Here is a 16,402-nt window from a genome sequence, read left to right as displayed (position 1 = left end):
TGATTGATTACTCTGTGGCCTTCTTAGCACATTGCTAACAACTCAGTCAGTATCTTACCATTACATAACTGTTAAAAGAGAGTCACTTTCAAAGATGGTCAGCAGCCTGCCTCTCTCCTAAGGTCTATTAAATAAACATGCTTAGGCCCCTTCCTGGGAGAGAGGAGAGTGGCTGTTTACTACTGCCCCTTAGTTTGTATACTGATCTTTGGGGGCTCAAACACTGGCACCTGCCCCCAGGGTCAAAACTTGTGTCTCCAGCAGAGTAGCCAGGACTTTGTAGAAACTGGAGACGTACAGGACTGTGGCCCATGGCAAACTGGAAATGACCCAGCCCACCCTCCTGGGCCTCCTGGACAGGGCTGTGGTCAATGTGTAGATCTTCCCTTTGCTGGGGAAGAAGGAACCAATCAGTAGGCCGGTGCCAGGAGCTGGTCCCTGGGCGGGGCTAAGCGCTGTTACCTTTGTGCGGTTGTGTCTTTTCTCGCTTTGGCTGGAGGGGTTGGGTGGGTTGAAAGGGGCACGTGCCTCAAAGGAGAGCTTGAAGTGGGGGTGAAGGCTGTAGGGTGGGCAGAGGGCAGCAGGACGCCTGCCGGGGCCCAGAGCTTCGGAGGGTGCTGGAGTGTCTACAGCAAGGGACCGCCAGCCTTGTATATTTGCGATGGTAATTTGCTGATGGTTCCTGGTAGCTACGAAGTCTCTAAGGCGGAGCCTGGGCCTTTGCATATGAAAATCCAGCCTGGGTTCCCTCGCGGGTCCAGCAGCATTGGGGCGGGGCCAAGGTTGGCTTCTGCCTGGGAGGAGCCGGGATGCCGCTCCCATGGTGATGCAGCGGGGAATTTGCTGACAGTCCCTTGCCAGGTGGGGCTGGCTTCACTAGGCCCGCGAGGACGAGGACCGGCTGGCAGTCTCCTCCCAGGTAGGGAGCGTGTTGTCTGTCACCGCATCCCGGCGGCCTGCGTACCTTGCCTGGCGCTGGGGCCGTGGCGCCGGGGGCGCAGACGTGGTGAGCAAGCGGCTGGTATCAGCTGGAACTGGTCTTCCCGGCTGGAAGAAGGGGCGCACAATCCGGGTCCTGGACAGGGGAGGGGGTGGGGCAGGACTGCTTGCTCTACGCTTTCCGGGACCTCGGAATGGCAGGGATGGGGGCGGGGGAGACTGCGTCACACTCCCTGGCCTCGCCGGCTCTCCCCCAGCGTGGACCCAGGGCAGGGTGGAAGGAGCCGCCCACCAGGAAGGGCCGTGGCCTCGTTCGACCGTATTCATTGGGTCGGGGGCGGGGGGTGGGTGGACAGGGGGGTTGCCTGGGGTCCCCCTCTGTCTGCCTGTTGGTTACCTCTCTGGACCACCCCCATGCAGGGATTCCCTGGGGCTGTGCCTCCCACTCACTGGGCTGGCATGGGAGGGGCGCACTGTCCCCCGCAGTCTACAACGCGGTTATGAGTTATGGCAGCGTCACGGCTGCGCTGCAGTTGCGGGCGGTGCGTGGGGGGGGGGGGCGGATCTCATTCTGTGCTGAGTGGGCTGGACTTCTGGGCTCTCAGGGGCAAAATATGACACCTTTTCTCATATGCTTTCAAAGAAAGGTTCTTGCGTTCATCCTCCCCTTGGCCTTGAGAGAGAAACTTTGGATCTGGATGACGGACCTGGGGAAACTGAGGCCCAGGGGTGCTGTGGCTTCACCAAGGTCGCTCAGCAGGTCCTGCAGAGCTGGCCTTTCAGGCACTGCCTTGCCCTGATGCTCTCTGGAGGGGCAGGGGGCTGAGCTTACTCTGTAGGCCTCCGTTCCAATCTGGGGTGGACTCCCCCCATCCCCAGTGCCCCCTTTCCTCATTCCTGAGAATGGAGGGAGATATAACTTCTGTGGAGGCTCCAGAGTGTCGTGGCTGTGAACGTTGCAGGGATCAGAATTGTATGAGCACAGGGAAAAATTACTCATGAAAAACAGTCATCTAAGCAGAGGAGCTACGGGCCCCTGCTCTCCTTAGGGGCTCAGAGAGAGAATGAGAGTTGGCTTCCAGGAGAGGAAGGCCGGAAGGGGCAGCCCAGTTCTGGGCTTCAGTCTCGTGTACCAGCCTTGACGAAAGCCAATTGGAAGTCCCCAGGCTGCTGTGGGAAGGAGGGGGACACAGGCAGATGGACTTCCTCCGTTAACAGCCCTCCTCTCCCTGGAGAAGAGCTGGGGGAACTGAGTCCAGCGCCAGCCCCACCTCCACCCCGTGGATCTCAACCTTGCTCTCTCCCCAGCTCCTGTCCCCCGGAGAAATGGACTGCATAGGATCTCTTGCCCTTGGAGGTGAACTTTTCCTGAATTCACCTTGTCCTCCTCCTCGCTGGTGCAGATGCCTTTCTCTGGGGGGAAACTGAGGCGGGCAGAGAGCTGTATTTTATTTTAGAGCTGGAGCCAGGCAGTGTCACTGTACAGGTGAGGAAGCTGAGGCACAGAGGGTGCAGCGAATTGCTCCAGGGCTCTTATCCGCACCCAGGTCTGCTGACTGCCCCGGCCCATCGCAGGGCAGACTGGATGAGGCCCCTTCCTCTCTCCTCCTCTCCACCTTCAGCCCCTGCCCCGGTGAGGTGAGGCTGTGAGTGCCTTCTGATGGGGAGGGGGGTGTCAGTGGTAGGGGACAGCTCCAGCATCTTCTCCTCCATTAAGATGTGTTTTCAGGTTTCTTAGGAAAGAAGCCACTTGAAGAGGGGGAGCCAAAGTCTCTTGGTTACCTTTCCATCGTGCACCCAGAGTGGACACACAATTTCTGTGGGCCTCTCAGAGCTGCCAAGAGCAGCTATTTCTCCTGCCCTGGTGCCAGCTGTGATCACAGCCCCTGAGGGGGCCCACGGGCAGAGAGACTTCAGTTATCCCTCTGACAGCATCACAGGATGGGAGGTCTGTGATTCTGAGCAAAACAGTTACCATGTGCCTGGTGCATGAGTTGATGCTTTTCAGACACACGCTCTGAGCACAGAGCCCCTGAAAGCTGGCCCCTGGTGATTCCATCACATGCCCTGGGCTACGTGATGACCACCAGTAATCACTGGGGTGACCTGTGGGAGGGGATGGGGTTCCCAGATCGCAGCTAGCTGCCCGTGGAGTGACAGTACAATGACAGAGAGAGGAGTACCCACCGTGTGTCTGGCTCCTCTGCCCCCCAAGGGTCCCTTCTAGCGCTTCTCCAGGAGGAAGGCCACTGCCCCATGACCCAGGGAAGCTGGTGGTGAACGCTCCTGGTTGGCAGAGGCAGAGGCAGAGTCAGGCCTTGGAGAGGCCCTCGGGTAGTGGGAGGAGAACCACTTACAGAACATAGTACCTGCTTCTGGACCAGAGCCCCTATTAGCTGGCACTCTGCCCTCCAAGTTTCCCTACCTGAAAACATGAAAACACCTTCCCCTGATGGGTGGGAGGGCTCTGGACACATGTCAAGTGTTTATTGCAGATGGGAAATGTTATTCCTGGAGACTCTGGTCTAGATTGAAGCCATCTGTTTCCGGCCTCGATGGGGGAAATGTGGCCAATCCCTCTGCAGAGGCTGCCCTCTCCGCGCCACGGCCAGTCTAGAGCACCCTTCTAGGTTTGGCAGGCAGGCCATCCTTCCCCAGCCCGGTTCATGTTGTGATTTGGCCCTTGAGGACTTCCTTTCCCCCTCCTCAACCACCTGTGACATTTAACATGATCTCCACACCGTAAAGTGTTGATGACTGGCGGCACAGCAGACCTGCCTGCAGGCCTGGATCCTCGCCACGGACTCTCGAATCCCATGGTCTCTCCACTCTGGTTCTTCCTGGGAAGGAGCTGGTGAAAGAACTGTAGAGATAATGGGCGTAAAGTGCTGGGAGCTCTTTGCACAGAGTGTCCAGGGTGCAGGGAGGCCGCAGAGCATTCAGGGCCATGGGCAGTCTTGCCCTGGGAAGGCTGTAATGTAAGCGGTTAGGGGAAGCACTCAGCTTCACATGAGACCAGCAGCTTTTTTTTTTTTTTTTTCCGGTACGCGGGCCTCTCACTGTTGTGGCCTCTCCCTTTGTGGAGCGCAGGCTCCGGACGCGCAGGCTCAGCGGCCATGGCTCACGGGCCCAGCCGCTCCATGGTATGTGGGATCTTCCCAGACCGGGGCATGAACCCATGTCCCCTGCATCGGCAGGCGGATTCTCAACCACTGCGCCACCAGGGAAGCCCGAGACCAGCAGCTTTTAGTGCACTGTTTTGCCTGACGTGGGGCCCGGCATTCCCTCCTCTTCCCTCTCCGGGAGAGCAGTGGTTTTTGCAGCTCACTCACAGGTCAGCATGGGTGGTGTACAGCGGGCCCCTCGTTCTTGCCCACGAGGTGGCTGGTGCAACTTGTGCAAAACAGGGTAATGGGGGAGTTGAGATGAGAACATGACATGGGCAGCTCATGAGGTATGCTGTGTCCTTGTTCTAGATCTGTCTGGATTGCTCTGGACCAACCAAGGGCGGCTCTTTAGAAGAGCACCAGTGGCCAGAACTCTGAGTCCTGTGTTTCTAGGGCAGGGTAGGTACCCAAGCTGCCACGGTCCTTCCCAGCGTGCCTGGGGCTGGTACTGGAACCTGCAGAGGCAGGGGGAGGGGGTGTCCCACTGTCGCCTCCGGCCTCCTCGTGATTAGCAATGCTCCAAAAGGAACCTGAAGCCTGGGCCCAGTTAGAAAACCAGGATCCAAGTGTCCTGGGCTCCCTTCTTCTGCTTTTCTCACTTTCTGCTCTGCCGTTTCACACGAGCACCCGGAAGGCAGGCTCTGAAGAGCTGAGCTGGGGTGGCTGAGGTACGGCACAGCCCTGTGCCACCTGCAGACCCTTGTTGATGCCAAGTCGGGGCCTCTGGCAGCCTCAGAGGATCAGAGGCAGAGGGGTCAGGCCAGCTTCCAACCAGAAGCCAAGCCTGCCCTCCCCATGACTGAGTGGCCTCGCCAAGGAAGGTGACCCCGGAGACAGGAGCTTTCTCCTTCCTCTGGCTGAGTCTTCTCAAAATTGTACCCAGCCAGTGGGACACTGGCCCCAGGCCATGGGGTCCTGGCAAAAGAGTAAGGCATCCTGAGATCTGTGGAGGTACTGATGAGCAAGGTGGACTTCTGACCAGTTGGCCAAGGATACGGCTATTTGTTAGGTTTTTGATGTGGAGACCAACCATGCTTGATGGAGGGCTTGGGAGAGTGGAGGCCGGCACACCAGACACACTGCCTGGGGGCACTTGGGAGCTGAGTTTCCACCTGCTTCATTAACTGCTTGCTTCACCTCTGTGAGTCTTCCGTTCACAACATGGCAGAATAACCCCCACTGCAATGGGCCATTCGGAGGATGAGTGGGAGGAAGCAGAAAGGTGTCTGGCATGTGACTGGTGACTGGGAGCCCCCTTCTTCCCAACTGCTCACCCTTCTACCTGCCGAGTGGCCAGCTGTCCTGGAGTCTCTGGGCTGGCTGGCCATGCTTTGGTGGCAGTAGCTGACCAATGGTGTTGGTGGCCCTAGGCACTGTTGGAGCTGAGCTGTTCCCTTAAAAAGAGCTTCAGGGCTTCCCTGGTGGCGCAGTGGTTGAGAGTCCGCCTGCCGATGCAGGGGACACGGGTTCGTGCCCCGGTCCGGGAAGATCCCACATGCCGCGGAGTGGCTGGGCCCGTGAGCCATGGCCGCTGAGCCTGCGCGTCCGGAGCCTGTGCTCCACAACGGGAGAGGCTGCGGTGGTGGGAGGCCCGCGTACCGCAAAAAAAAAAAAAAAAAAAAAAAATAGAGCTTCAGATCCCTGAGGACCTGGTAGAGGGGGACATCTCAGAGCCAGAGTGGGACATCCTTCAGTACAGCAAACAGGTTGGTACCAGGTCAGGGATCCCTCCTGGGCCAGGACCTAGTGTGCCCAGGCCTGCAAATTAGGCCAGACTTTGGGGAGACTTCCTCAGGCACCGGAAGAGCAAGAGCCTGAACAGTGGCCCTGGTGCCACTCAGTGACCTCACATTCCTTGTCATTACTTCCTAGTCCTCTGCACACCCAGGAGAGGGACAGAGCAGGTGTGAGTAGCCCACTCGATAGAAGAAAAAGCTGGGGCTCAGAGAGGTCGTAATAGGCACAGCCACACCCACGCACAACAGTGGCGGAGCCTAAACTGGCCCAAGGCTGGTCCGTCTCCAGGGGACAGTTCCTCCTCCCTGGAGCGCAGCTGACACATCCTCAGCTCGCCGCTGGTGGTTTTGCTGAAGTTGCTTAAGACGAGGTGAAGGTCATGCGTTTTCCCCTTCCCCTCCACTCTGGGCAGGGTGCCCAGAGCTGGGTTCTGCTGAAGGGCAACAGGGAAAATGGAAGGATAGGATTCCCACCCCACCCCACCCATGCCCTGGGACACACTGAAGGCATGTTCAGGATGCCTGAGCCCAGGCAGAGGGTGGAGATGCTCCGCACTTCACAGAGGGACTCCTCAGAGCCCTGGTCCAGGCACCTGCGCGGAGCAGGGGGCGTGGAGGGGACAGGAAGCGATGTGCAAGCCCCTGGCCTGGGCTCCCAGAGCTGCCAAGTGGAGGAGCAGGTAGAGCTCCCTCCCTCCTGTGGGTCTGGGGAGGAAACCCAGGCCCCACAGCCCTGATTTTTTTTCCCGGAGACAGAGGAGAAAAGGAGTTTGGGAGGAGCAGGCTCTCTGACACAGACCTTATTCCAGGGGCCGAGAGCAGCTACCTGCCTGCTTATCGGATGAGTCATCTTGGAGCCCAGCTCTGACCTGGTCCCTTCTTACTGGCTCCCCAGAGCCCGCCACTGAACGGTCATCTTGGATTAAGCCCCAGATACCTTTTCCAGTCTGCCCTCCTGCTTCCTTCACCCTTCCCTCGCACCCTGCTCTGGCTCAGAGGCTCTTCCTGCATGGGGACAGGGGAGGTATCGGATCACCTTGAAGTTTTTACAAAATACACACCGCCCCACCCCCAGCTCGGCTAAGAGCCATTACTCTGGCAAATCAGGTGTACCCTGGATTATCCCACCCACGTCCTCCTCCCATCCCAGTCCTGTCCTCATCCCCATCCTCATCTGTTCAGAGTCTCCCTGGTCTTCAAACCCCAATTTGAATGCCTTCTCCTCCATGAAGCCTTCCCTGGATCCCAGGCAGAGGCGGTCTCATAGCCTTTAATGCGCTTGTCCCATTTGAGTCTGTCTCTTCTGCTAGACGGTGAGCTCATCCTTTCATTTGTCGTGTTCATTGAGTGCTGGTCACATACATGCCCTCCAGTAATTCATGGGGAAGGGGCAGGTAGGCAAGTCACCAGATGATGACGACAGCTTCAGAAATGCTCCAATAATGGCAGTACAAACACCAGGGGACATTTGGGCAATGGCAATTAAAGGTGAAAATGTACATACTTTATGACCAACAGTTTCACATCTGGCTGTATAATCATCCAGAGAACATGTGCGTAAGGAGACGGTTCCATGGATATCTAGGGCAGCAGTGTTTGAAACACAAAAAAAGAGGTCTCGACCTCAATATCTACAGTAATGGAGTAGACAAGTAAAAATGTGATGTTACAACAGCAGTTAAAATATAAATAATTGGAGAATTTTATGTTTTATAAATTATACCTCAAAAAAGTTGATATATATATATATACACACACACACACACACACATATCCTTTATTATCGTGCATCAATCTCAAAAACAATATTGCAAAAAAAGGAAATTGCAGAATAGTACCATTAGTGAAAATTTAATTTTAATAAAAATCACAAAACAATGTCTGTGACTCATGGACACAAACATGTTGCAGTGCTGTAATACCTACCGAGTTCATGCTTGTGCTGGTCTTTGGAGAAGCAGAGAGAGGGCACTGAGACTGAAAGGGGAAAAGAAAGGATTTCTAATTTGTAACACTTCTTTTGACAGGAAAGATCGGAAGCAAAAATGACAGAATGTTAACATTTGGGTTCTTTTTAACTTTTTTTTGTTGAAGTAGAGTTGATTTACAGTGCTGTGCCAATCTCTGCTGTATGGCAAAGTGACTCAGCTATACACACATAGACATGGTTTTTTAAATATTCTTTTCCATTATGGTTTATCCCAGGAGATTGACTACAGTTCCCTGAGCTATACAGTAGGACCTTGCTGTTTATCCATCCTCTATATACTAGTTTACATCTGCTAATCCCACACTCCCAGTCCTCCCCTTCCCCGCCCCCTCCCCCTTGGCAACCACAAGTCTGTTCTCTATGTCTGTGAGTCTGTTTCTGTTTTGTAGATTGGTTCATTTGTGCCACATTTTAGATTCCACATATAAGTGATATCATATGCCATTTGTCTTTCTCCTTCTGACTTACTTCACTTGGTATGATAATCTCTGGTCGTTTCCATGTTGCTGCAAATGGCATCATTTTGTTCTTCTTTATGGCTGAGTGCTATTCCATTGTATATATGTGCCACATCTTCTTTATCCATTCGTCTGTCGATAGACATTTTGGTTGTTTACGTGACTTGGCTATTGTGAATAGTGCTGCTATGAACATAGGGGTTCATGTATCTTTTTGAATTATAGTTTTGTCTGGGTATATGCCCAGGAGTGGGATAGCTGGATCATCTGGTAATTCTATTTTTAGTTTTCTGAGGAACCTCCATACTGTTTTCCATAGTGGCTGCACCAACTTACATTCCCACCAGCAGTGTAGGAGTGTTCCCTTTTCTTTTTTTCTTTTTTTTTTTTTTTGCGGTACGTGGGCCTCTCACTCTTGTGGCCTCTCCCGTTGCGGAGCACAGGCTCCAGACGCGCAGGCTCAGCGGCCATGGCTCACGGGCCCAGCCGCTCCGCGGCATGTGGGATCTTCCCGGACCGGGGCACGAACCCATGTCCCCTGCATTGGCAGGCGGACTCTCAACCACTGCGCCACCAGGGAAGCCCCAGGGTTCCCTTTTCTCCACACCCTCTCCAGTGTTTGTTATTTGTAGACTTTTTAATGATGGCCATTCTGACTGGTGTGAGGTGGTACCTCATTGCAGTTTTGATTTGCATTTCTCTAATAATTAGTGATGTTGAGCATCTTTTCATGTGCTTACTGGCCATCTGTAGGTCTTCTTTGGAGAAATGTCTATTAAGGGCTTCTGCCCATTTTTCAGTTGGGTTGTTTGGGGTTTTTTGTTGAGTTGTATGAGCTGTTTGTATATTTTGGAGATTAAGCACTTGTCTGTCACATTATTTGCAGATATTTTCTCCCATTCCATAGGTTGTCTTTTCGTTTTTTTTTAATGGTTTCCTTCGCTGTGCAAAAGCTTGTAAGTTTGATTAGGTCCATAGAATATTAACATTTGTTAATTTTGTTGGTTTTGTACTTTTAACTTTTTTGTGTCTAAAAGTTTTCAAAATTAAAAAAAAATTGAGTAATCTGGGTTGTTGGAGGAAAGGTGCTGACTTTTCCCAGGGAAATCAGGGAAGGTTCCAAGAGGAGGTGACAGCTGGATGTTGAAGGAAGGGTGGGAGTTGGTGGGTTTAACTGGGTGGGGGGAGTTGGGGAAAGGAGATGTAGGGTGTTCAAGGCCAGGGAGTATGTGGGCAGGCTCTCTCCACTTTTCAAATGTTCATCAAGCTGCCCCTCCCCTGCTACTTTCCTCATCCTCATCCCTCATTCTAGCTCCTCTATTTGTGGGCTGTACAAAATAGTCTCCTGGAAAAAAAAATCATGTGTCACTTTATGATTTTTTAAAGTCCAGATAATCTAATGTGAGCTGGGGGAGGAATGAGTCAAGTACATAAAATTGAACATTAAAATGGAGAAGTAGCCAGTGATACAGAGAAAACAGAAAGAATTCTTTAAGGATACTGTGCTCGACCACATGCAAGTTGAAAACCATCTGAAACTGAGAGTTTTCCGAGAAAATACAAATCATCAGTTTGACCCCAGAAGAACTAGAAAACCCCAACAGACCAATAATCATGGAAGAAACTGAGTTTTCATAAAACTCTACTCCAAAAAACCCCAGGTTTAAACAGCTCTTAATTTCTATCAAACCTTCAAGGAAGAGATAATTCCAATGTTACTTAAACTGCACCAACTGTGCCAGATAACAGAGAAGGAAAGATTCCAAAGTAGTCTATGAAGCCAGCACAACACTGACAAAAACAGCACACACAAAAAAGAGAAAAAGTACTACAAAAAAATCTCATTTATGAATATTGGTGCAAAATTCATAAATTACTAGAAACAGATAGACTCACACAACATTATGTTTAAAAAATGAATATACCACAAGCAAGTGGGGTAGTATTCCAGAGATATAGATTCAATATTAGGAGAACTATTAATATAATTGAACAAACTAACAGTTCAAAAGAGATGAAAAATCATATAAGCAGCTCCATAAATGCTAAAAATACTTCAAAGGCATTTGATAAAGTTCAACATATGTCCCTGATCTTAACTCTTACTTAATAGGAATAGATGGATATTGCTTACCATTTTATGTGTGTGTGTATGTATGTGTATATGTGTGTACAAAGACATACCTACAAGGAACAAGTGACCACCATTACCTTCATTCTTTAACACTTCCCTAGAAGTACAAGCCAATACAAAGTTTGAAAATATGAGTTATAAAAGGAGGCTAGTTTATCAATTTAAATTGTAGATTATGAGATTGGCCATCTGGAGAAAAAAAGAAGAAGATAATCCACTGAAAAACTATTAGAAATAATAATGGAATATACTAAGATGACTGCTAATAAGTATTAAGAACAAAAATGTATAGCTTTCCTGTATATAAACTTTAGCCTCTTTTAAAATATAATGGGGCTTCCCTGGTGGCGCAGTGGTTGAGAGTCTGCTTGCCGATGCAGGGGACACGGGTTCATGCCCCGGTCCAGGAAGATCCCACATGCCACGGAGCGGCTAGGCCTGTGAGCCATGGCCGCTGAGCCTGTGCTCCGCAATGGGAGAGGCCACAACAGTGAGAGGCCCGCGTACCGCAAAAAAATAAATAAATAAATAAAATAAAATATAATGAAAAAAATATTTTTCTTTTTTTTTTTTTTTTTTTTTTCGGTATGCGGGCCTCTCACTGTTGTGGCCTCTCCCGTTGCGGAGCACAGGCTCCGGACACGCAGGCCTAGCGGCCATGGCTCACGGGCTTAGTTGCTCCGCGGCATGTGGGATCTTCCCGGACCAGGGCACGAACCCGTGTCTCCTGCATTGGCAGGCGGATTCTCAACCACTGCGCCACCAGGGAAGCCCGAAAAAAATATTTTTTATATCAGTAAAAGTGCTAAAAATAACTAGAAGTGAGTCTAACCAGAGGGGGAAAGAACAGCCCTTATTACTGCTGCTCACTACTGGTTCGCAACACTTACTTAGAACAGGGCTTCACACATAATTATAGATATTTGTCGAGTGATGGAACTGCCTCACAGATGAATGAAACAGAAAAGTATATCTAGACAAAGACCCAAGCACATTTCCTATGTGGTGATGATAATAGTAATCACCAACATATAGTAATTCCCATGTGCCAGGCACTGTTCTATGGCCCTCACCTGTAGCCTAATACGTGATCTATCATGGAGAATATTCTGTGTGCCCTTGAGAAGAATGTGTATTCTGCTGCTGTTGGGTGGAGTGTTCTCTTTATGTCCGTTGGGTCCAGTTGGTCTATAGTGTTGAATATATCCAAGTCCTCTGTTTCCTTATTTATCTTCTGTCTGGTTATTCTACCCATTATTGAAAGAAGTTTATTGAAATCTCCCACTATTATTGTGTTACTATTCCTCCCTTCCATTCTGTCAATGCTTTCTTCATATATTTGGGTGCTCTGCTGTTAGGTGCATATATATTTATAATCGTTATTTCTTCCTGGGGAATTGACTTTTTATCATTATATAATATCCTTCTTTGTCTCTTGTGGCAGCTTTTGACCTAAAGTCTATTTTATCTGATATAAGTGTGGCCACCCCTGGTCTCTTTTGTTTACCATTTGCATGGAATATCTTCTTTCATCCTTTCACTTATAGCCTGTGTGTGTCTTTACGGCGAAGGTGAGTCTCATAGTTTCATCTTTCTACATCCTTTTTCTGAAATAACTCATTGAATTCTCATAATAACCCTAAGCAGATGGTGCTATTGTTGTCCTCATTTCTTCCCAAAGTTAGAAATATTTATTTATTTAGAATGAGAAATGAAATTATATCAAATAATGTGTCAGAAAGCTGTCAAGTACCACAAATATCCTAAAATCCATAGAAATAATATAATATTTTTCTTAGTGAACTGCCTGAAAATCCCCACAATACTTTGTTTCCCTATATTTTCCCCTACATAATTCAGTTAACCCCATTTTTAGACAAGGAGACTGAGGCACAGGAAGGTTAGGTAACTTCTCTTAGATCCAATGAAGTTAGCATTTGACTCAGCACTCGACTCTTTGTTATCTATCCTAATCCATAGTTAAATTGAGATTTTGAATGTAGAGGGGTGACGGGCAGAAAATGAATTATTCAAACATGGCTTTGAGGTAATTAGCTCCTTGGAGAAAGAAATAAAGCTGGCCTACCACACTTGTAACACCAAAATAAATTCTAGAAAGAAAATTAAAAAGAAGGAGAGATTAAAAGGAAAAAAAATTCCTAATACTAGTGGAAAACATGGGCAAATATTTTTAGAATCCTCTAGTAGGAAATATTTTTTTTAATATAAATTTATTTTGTTTTATTTATTTCTTTTTGGCTGTGTTGGGTCTTTGTTGCTACGTACAGTCTTTCTCTAGTTGCGGCAAGCAGGGGCCACTCTTCATTGTGGTGCACGGTTTCCTCATTGCAGTTGCTTCTCTTGTTGCAGAGCATGGGCTCTAGGCATGTGGGCTTCAGTAGTTGTGGCACGCGGGCTCAGTAGTTGTGGTGCACAGTCTTAGTTGCTCTGTGGCATGTAGGATCTTCTTGGACCAGGGGTTGAACCTGTGTCCCTTGCATTGGCAGGCGGATTTTTTTGTGTGTGTGTGGTACGCGGGCCTCTCATTGTTGTGGCCTCTCCCTTTGCGGAGCACAGGCTCCGGACGCACAGGCCCAGTGGCCATGGCTCACGGGACCAGCCGCTCCGCAGCATGTGGGATCCTTCCAGACCGGGGCATGAACCCGTGTCCCCTGCATCGGCAGGCGGACTCTCAACCACTAGGCCACCAGGGAAGCCCTGGCAGGCGGATTCTTAACCACTGTGCCACCAGGGAAGCCCCAGGAAATACTTTTGACTACAGAAAAGTCTGAAATTTCTGTAAGCAAAAGATGCCATAAATAAAGTTAAAAAAAGAGACAAATGACAATTTGTAATACATGTAAAAGTTAATTGCCTTAATTTAGAAAAACCTCTTAAAAATCAGTAAGATAAATTAGAAAGAACATAGTTCACAGAAAAATAAAGGCAGAGGCCAGTCAGTCAATAAACATGAAAATAATGCCTGCCCTTTCTGATATTTCAAGAATTACACATTGAAACAAGATGCCATTTTCAACTTGCACATTGGTAAAGTTTAAAAATTCGATAATTCACAGTGTTGTCAAGGGTGGGGAGGGTAACAGGCGCTCTTCACGCATGGCTGGGCAGCGCCAACTGGTTCACCCTCTTTGGAGGACAATTTGGCAATATCAGAATTTTAGATCCACCTAACTTTTGACTCCTTACGCCTAGGGATTTATCCTACAGCTAACCTCACACTTATGCACAAAGATGTATAATCAAAGCTGTTCACTGCAGCTTTGTTTGTGCAGCAAAAATGTAGCAACAATCTAAACATCCACCAACAAGGATAGATTCATGTAAATCATAGTGCATCCTTCAGTGGAACGTTATGAGCTGCTACAGGAAGGAAGGATCTGTCTCTTGGTATGCAGAGATGTGTGATGTATACTAAGAAACAAAGAGTACCAGGAATATGGTCCTGGTTGGGTTTAAAATAAAGATACAGGCATAGATATATATTTGTCAATATTTATGGAAAAATCCTTGAAGAAAACAAACAGGAAATTTAACAATGTTTATGTTTGGGAGTGGAACAGAGGTCTGGAATAGCAGGGAGACTTTTCGTTCTGAATTATTTTGAATGGTTTGATTTGTCCCACCGTAAGTATGTTATTTTCAGAATTCAAAAAGTGAATTTAAGAAAAACTATTTATACAGGGAGAATACTACTTAAAATGCCTCCCTGAACTTTCTTTTTTTTTGTGGTACGCGGGCCTGTCACTGCTGTGGCCTCTCCCATTGCGGAGCACAGGCTCTGGACGCACAGGCTCAGCGGCCACGGCTCACGGGCCCAGCCGCTCCGCGGCACGTGGGATCTTCCCGGACCGGGGCACGAACCCGTGTCCCCTGCATTGGCAGGTGGACTCTGAACCACTGCGCCACCAGGGAAGCCCTGAACTTTCTTTTTAAATTCACTTCTCAGTGGGTTCACCTCTCCTTACATTCATAATTTTACACCTGGAAAGGCCCAAGAGGTCATCTCCAATCTGCATTTTGTCCACGAGGAAAATGAGACCCAGAGAGGTTTTCAGGGGCTGCCCAGGGCCCCTGACTAGTCTGCTGCAGAGACTGGGCTTCTATGATGCTGTTTTTAGAGGAGGGACTGATGACCCCCTCATGCGTATGATCAAAGTTTCATCCTTGGACTTGTAGACCCTTTCCCAGCCCATAGTGCAGCGAGTCCTAGTTCATTTGCACTCACGTGGGGAACCTGTTAAAATGCATGTTCCCAGGCACATTCCTGGAGATGGGCTAGGATAGGGCCCTTAAACCTGCAGTTTAGCGAGACCTCCACCCCAAGATGATCCTGGTCTTACTTGAAGTCACCTGATGGTTATGGGTCCCTCTGATCTCCCCAGCTCAGCCCTGCAGGCAGTGTCTGTGTATCTCGCTGAAGCCTCCGCCCCACTGAGGGAAAGTGGGAGTGTTTTAGCTCACCAGGGGGGAAGTGGCAGAGCGGACCTAGGTGCCGGGACTCCAGTGCAGTGTTCCGTCCATGGCCCCCCTCCCTTTGGGCCCTTGCGCATCTGTGATGAAGGATGGCTCCCTGGCTCAGCCACCCCAGGGCTGGGCAGCTGGATGTGGAGGTGGGGGGCAGACTGGGGGTCATGGCTGCATCCGGGGTGTCCCTCACCCCATCAGAGCTCCCCTGAGTCAGGCCTCGTGGGAACATGCTGACAAGCACGTTGGACCTGGGAGGGGCCTGGCCTGCTTGGGCTGGGGGAGGAGCCACAGGGAGGCTCAGGGAGGACTGCAATCCATGCCCGCCTGCCCTGAGAGCGCTTCTTTGTCCCTGTGCCACAGAGCCTTGGAGGACCCATCTTGCGGTCAGGAATTAAGCAGGGACGCAGCCGGGACGCTTGGAAACACCTGAGGACTGATTGAGAGGAGGGAGGGCCAGTGACAGCCCATCTCCTGAGTCCCCGACCTCACCTGCTCCTCCAGGTAGGTGCTCTTGCCGTCATCCTACCCAGCAGGGCTAAGCCCCTACCACCAGCTCCTTCCTCAAGCCCATGGCCCATGGCTGTCTAGTCAACGCTTGAGCAAACGCCCTCCCCAGCCCTCCTAAATCCGTAGCCTAACAGGAGAGGCCAGGAAGGACACTGTCCCAGGTGACCCTGGCTCCTGAGACCTGGGAAAGGGGCCAAAGACTCTCTGGCTCTGGTTAGGATGCCCCCAGCCCGAGCTGCTAGCTGAGTTCCAAGTGGCTGCTGCCCAGCTGACTCCCGTTTGGGAACGGGCCTAGTCCCAGCCAGACAAGGCCCTTCTGAGAGTTCCCTGCCTCTTGACAATTTTTCCCTGGGAAAAGGTTACGACAGATGGTATCTTCATAGACTGTTGGAGCTGGAAGGACTCTTAGTGATATGTTCCAACCTCAATTTCTTTTAACTTCTCAAGCATTACTTATATGAAGAGTGTCATTTAAAATGGTGTAGGCGAACATCTCAGAGGAATCAAGCTTAATCTCGTTAAAACAGCACAGGAAGCCCTGGGTCTCAGGGCCCTTCCTGGGTGCAGCTGCCTCCTCCCCACACGGCCTCAGCCACCCTGAGCTCCTGCTCCCTCCCTCTCCTTCCATCTACCTGGTGACCCCCAGAAACTCATCCTCCTTTGCGAAAGGGATGCTGGTGGTGATCAGACCTCCAAAGCTAGAAGGTATTAAAGCCAGGTTAGCATCAAAGTGAGGCTTTCTCTCCTATTTAAGTAAATAAGTTAATACATAAAACCAAGAAAGGATTGGCTAGTCAAGGGAGGCTAAAACTGTGATAAGGTTTCTTTGTCTGAGAGTCTCTAAAATTTCTTTTCCATGAAAGAAGTTATCCTGTATGGGCTCTTGGCCAAGAACATTGTGATTGTTGCTATTATCAATAAAAGTGATCTTAGCTATAGTTCTTTTCCGTTCAGATCAAAGTGCTTGATGTTCACATCTCCCT

General features: G+C 49.9%; 1 protein-coding gene across 7 annotated transcripts in view; it reads left to right on the top strand.

Moving 5' to 3' along the window:
* Positions 1-467: 467 nt before the first annotated feature.
* Positions 468-16,402, top strand: part of TMEM63C (transmembrane protein 63C) — a 74,657-nt gene continuing 58,722 nt past the window's right edge. Inside the window, exons 1-2 of one of the 7 annotated variants that reach the window (XM_067027999.1) lie at positions 468-919; positions 15,273-15,413. The gene's annotated coding sequence lies outside the window, so the exon portion shown is untranslated. Of the gene's footprint in view, positions 1,007-4,484; positions 4,506-15,272; positions 15,414-16,402 lie in introns of those variants that run through there. The other 6 variants (XM_067027998.1, XM_067028001.1, XM_067028004.1 and 3 more) reach the window with 6 other exon arrangements.

The sequence above is a fragment of the Kogia breviceps genome, chromosome 3, assembly GCF_026419965.1.
Source record: "Kogia breviceps isolate mKogBre1 chromosome 3, mKogBre1 haplotype 1, whole genome shotgun sequence".
In the NCBI taxonomy this organism is placed as follows: domain Eukaryota; kingdom Metazoa; phylum Chordata; class Mammalia; order Artiodactyla; family Physeteridae; genus Kogia; species Kogia breviceps.
This window is presented reverse-complemented; position numbering and strand designations above follow the sequence as displayed.